Genomic DNA, 4,929 nt, shown 5'->3' on the forward strand with positions numbered 1-4,929 from the left:
CACACTAGGTAATGAGGAGATGACATGCAGGGGTGGACACAGCTGATACTAATGGACATGATGAGAGGCAGACCTACAAAGTAAAACCGGAAACACCCAGACTGTTTTGCAACAAAAACACAGGGACCTGAACGGAGCACAGAGGGGAGACACAGGTAGGGATAATAAACACGACAACCAACCCAAAGAATTAATACAGAATCAGAATAAACACCAAACACAAGATGAACCCAAAAAGAAACACAAAACGCTGGGTCAACGACCCAGGATCATGACAGTACCCCCCCCCCCCCTCAAGGGCGGGCCCCAGACTGCCCAACAGAAGCACAAAAAACGGCCAAAAACAGAAAACAACCCAACCAGGGCTGGCGGCGGGGGACCAGGAAGGAGGGACAGAGCCCAGAAAGACCCAGAAGGTCAAGTTCAGGGGGCTGACCCGGAGGCCGACAGCGCAGGAGGCCAAAACAGTTCAGTTCTGGGGGCCGACTGTGTGGACGGCAACTGCGGCGAAGGGCAAACAGTTCTGGGGGCCGGCCACGCGGAAGGCAGTGGCGGCGACGGAGCAGATCCGGGGGCCGGCCACGCGGAAGGCAGTGGCGGCGACAGAGCAGATCCGGGGGCCGGCCACGCGGAAGGCAGTGGCGGCGTTCAGGAGGGTGCTCAGGAGGGCGTCCACGGTGGCGGAGATGCCCAACAAGCGGCCTGGCAGATGACCGACGATGTGGAGGCGGTAATAGGGGACCTGAAGGCTGCGTGGCCCCTGCAGCCCCAGGCGAAGCGGAAGCGGAGGCTGAAGCAGAAGCCGGACCAGGCGACGCTGATGAGGATGATGAGGATGCGGAGGCTGAAGCAGAAGCCGGACCAGGCGACGCTGAAGCAGAAGCCGGACCAGGCGAGGCTGATGAGGACGCTGGAGCCGGACCAGGCGACCCAGATAGCAAGGAGACATTGAACAGATGTTGATTTTCCATCTGAACCATCAGAATCGTCAGGATTGAAATGTCAACACAAAACCAATGTTGAAACAACATTGAAATACTGATGAAACCTGACACTGACATTGAAATAACATTGATTCACTGTTGTTCTGTCATCGTTGATTGTTGATCTATTTATAGTTGACAAGGTGACAACAATCACATTGAAAAACCATCGATTTATGGTTGAGCGGGAAATTAAAGCTGCTACCACTTGGACTATTCCGCAGCACCCCTATCACATTGGTACATCCCTCCAGGTAACCATTGTCTTGTACAGTAGAGCGGGACATTAGATTTACTCTCAGCGGAATTGACCGGAGAAGGTATCAGTTCATGCACTGCACTGGCCTGCACCACGATTAGTATAAGGTAAGAATGAATGACTTTTGTTCTATTCGTTATTTCCACGGTTGCATTTGAATAACAGTAAAAAAAACAAAACAAACTTGTTAATGTAAAGTTTTGGATAAAATGTGGGAGCCCGAAATTGTGTCTACTTTCATCTTACAATCCGGCAACAAATAAATTGCACTGCAAACAAAGTCTATCAACAAAGAAAACATTTTCGTTTCATACTTTTCCGTTATATTCCCTTACAAAGCTAGCTTTAACGCTTCGAGGGTTCCTTTGTTCTTGCCGTCACCTCGGCGCTTGACCCAGACTTTCGCTCTGTGGTTGCTTTTTAGCATAGTACTACAAAAAATTGTAAATCTGTGATATATGATTGATAAACGTAAAGGTAACTGTATAAATGTGTTCAATGACTTTGTTACTTTTAATGATTGGAGAGCACCCGCTTCAATTCGCACTCAATTCAAACTTTACGTTGCACGCTCACCTAACTTTACGTTGCACGCTCACCTACCTTTACGTTGCACGCTCACCTAACTTGCATTTGCACCTTTTGTCCACACGTAAACTGCGTTTAGCATTTACGTGTGGACGAGGAAGACGGAGAAAATGCAGCGTCAAAGGTGTGCGCCTATTTTGACGCCACACTGTGCGCCAAGTTTTTGTCTCGGTGCCATGAATTCCTACAATGGCAGACTTAGACAAAATACTGTTAATTTTATTATCTTCAGTGTTTAAATGCTTACATATACGGGTTTGCTTGTAATTGTTGCCTATATACATTTTAAGCTATTATTTATTATTTAGTTCAATCAATAGATCAAGTTTTGTAGTGACTATGAAATATATTGTAATTATCTGTTTCCTGTTTATCCTAGACAGGGCAAAAAAGGACTCCAAATTAAAAAAAAGATAAAAATGAAAGACTGGTGCATTGTGCAGTTTAGCACTGGTGGTACAGAAATAGTCCCTAGATCATGGATAAATGGGGAGAAATTGTCATGGCCTCCATATCCTCCGTGAGACACATTCAGGATCCACGACGCAGTAAAGAGGAGAGTTCATCCTGGTGCAACATGGCTCACCTATGCACCAGTCCGACTTCTAATAAGCCATGGTGGGTATCATCTGGATTGGTGTTGTATAAATGTAACAATAACAAGTTTTTCGTGTCCTAATTTATGTCTGGCCATACATTGTGTTTGTACTTCCAGACACGTTTCACGAAGCAGAACGCAGTCTTCAGAAATATCTAAGTGAACACTGTGATACGTCTGACCTTCAGTCTGAAGCTGAAACTCAGACCAGTCATAAAAGAAAGCACAAGTAAAACTTTTTTTATTTCACAAACATATCTTTGATTGCTAAGAATTTATGATCTTGTCTTTTATACATATCTGTGGTGCTTGCATACTGCAATATCACCACATAATATAGTCCAAAAAGTGGAAGCTTGTAAACTTTTTATAAATGCAAAGCCGTGTACACTTGTGCACTTCAAAAATTCCTTGTATACTGTACCTTCTTGCACAGCTCCGTTTCCTGTGTGTGTTGTTATAAATCAAACTGTAACTTTAGGAAAAAATATTCCAAAAGCACATTTGTAATTACTTATGACCGTTTTCAACTTTTTTTCTTTAGACCAAATCCCCTGTACACATATAGTGACTCAGAGGATGATCAGCCCACAAAAAAATGGTTTCCCCAGGCCCCTCGAGTGAAAATACCAGGTAATAAAATACTGTCTAGTGTCTTTGTACATATCTGTGTGTGACACAAGGAAACTTTTGATAAGTTGTCTGTATTCTTAAATACTTAAAAATTTTTTTAAATCTTTTTCTGTCAGACCTGACGAGAGCTGTTAACGAACTCCGTGAGGAGGTCAGAGCCATCCGCAATACCGGCTGCAATGAATCGGTAGATGCTGGGGTACTGCCTCTGGATTTGCCCTTGCACAACATTGAGGAGCTAAACAATGCAGAGCCAGCTCTTCAATCACAAGAGGCAAATAAGGCAATGGTAAGTATATAAAGGTTATGTACACTTTGTAACTATAAAGTGTAATAGCTGTCAGATGTGATTTAAATACATAACAACGGCTTGTTGATTAAACACACAAGCACTTGCATACACATTTAAGACATGAGACACGCTAATTCCATCTCTTAAAATGTGTCTATAGGTGAGACGCTTTGCCTTGATTGGAGCCTGACGCAGCAGTTAGGGGCAAACTATGTCCGAGTTTGTCTTTGCACAAGCAGTGCAGAAATGGCTCCGATACGCCCCAGATCATTTGGGTGGTGCAGGACGCACATCATGCAAAAAATTACAAACTTCTGTGAATCGTATAAACGTAAATAGGAAACTGTCTTTTAATAAAGTATTTAGCAAACGAAACATGCCTATTGACCTTTTTATGTTTATTTTTTTCTCTGTTACATCACATGCAATGCTTTCTTATTTTAGGATATTAATATTGACAAGGGTGTCCAATTTAAGGAATAAGTACAATTATGTTTTTAGGTGGTTGAAGTATTGATGGAAACATGCAGTAGTTTAGTATTGGTTAAAATACCTATAAAGAAAGGTAGATTTCCAGTCATGATTTAACTGTTGTTTTAATAAAAAGCAACTGTGCGAAAGAGGTGGAAAATCAACACCATAGCTCAACAGTGTTTCAATATCAGAATCTGACATTGTTTCAATGTCAGCAGTATTAGAAAATATAACGTTGAATCAACGTCAGGTTTCAACATTGATTCAACATCAAAACCTGACGTTGTTTCAACGTTAAAAAAGGGTGCAAGAGTGACGTTAGGTCAACGTCACACTTCAACGTTGATTCAATGACACAGCCTGATATTGACTCAACATTGTTTCAATGTTTCCTTGCTATCTGGGGAGGCTGATGAGGAGGCTGGAGCCGGACCAGGCGATGCTGAAGACACGGAGGCTGGAGCCGGACCAGGCGATGCTGAAGACACGGAGGCTGGAGCCGGACCAGGCGATGCTGAAGACACGGAGGCTGGACCAGACGAGGATGAAGCAGTGGCTGGACCAGATGAGGATGAAGCAGTGGCTGGACCAGACGAGGATGAAGCAGTGGCTGGACCAGACGAGGATGAAGCCAAAGCAGACGCTGGACCAGACGAGGAGGATGCTGAAGCAGATGCCGGACCAGGCGAAGCTGATGACACTGATGAGGAGGCCGGACCAGGCGGAGCTGATGAAGCTGAAGCTGGACCAGGCGACGGTGTGGGTGAAGACAGGGAGGCTGGACCAGGCGAGGATGATGAGGCTGCAGCTGGCGAGGATGATGAGGCTGCAGCTGGCGAGGATGATGAGGCTGCAGCTGGCAAGGATGATGAGGCTGCAGCTGGTGGCTGGACGGGCTCCTCGGGCCCTCCAGCTGACGAGGCAGGACGCTGGACGGGCCCCTCGGGCCCCCCAGCTGACGAGTCTTGGGGCTGGACGGGCTCCTCGGGCCCCCCAGCTGACGAGTCTTGGGGCTGGACGGGTGCCTTGGGCCCTCCAGCTGACGAGTCTTGGGGCTGGATGGGCTCCTCGGGCCCTCCAGCTGACGAGGCAGGAAGCAGGA

General features: G+C 45.9%; 1 long non-coding RNA gene across 3 annotated transcripts; it reads left to right on the forward strand.

Moving 5' to 3' along the window:
• Positions 1–1,922: 1,922 nt before the first annotated feature.
• On the forward strand, positions 1,923–3,669 carry LOC113023314 (uncharacterized). 3 transcript variants are annotated; one of them, XR_003272542.1, is made up of 4 exons: positions 1,923–2,657; positions 2,973–3,061; positions 3,178–3,350; positions 3,514–3,669. It is a non-coding gene; the product is annotated as an uncharacterized LOC113023314 (long non-coding RNA). The 3 variants fall into 3 exon arrangements; XR_003272541.1 differs by having other exon boundaries at positions 1,923–2,448; positions 2,546–2,657; positions 3,178–3,669; XR_003272540.1 differs by having other exon boundaries at positions 3,178–3,669.
• Positions 3,670–4,929: the final 1,260 nt, after the last annotated feature.

The sequence above is a fragment of the Astatotilapia calliptera genome, chromosome 6 (assembly GCF_900246225.1).
Source record: "Astatotilapia calliptera chromosome 6, fAstCal1.2, whole genome shotgun sequence".
In the NCBI taxonomy this organism is placed as follows: domain Eukaryota; kingdom Metazoa; phylum Chordata; class Actinopteri; order Cichliformes; family Cichlidae; genus Astatotilapia; species Astatotilapia calliptera.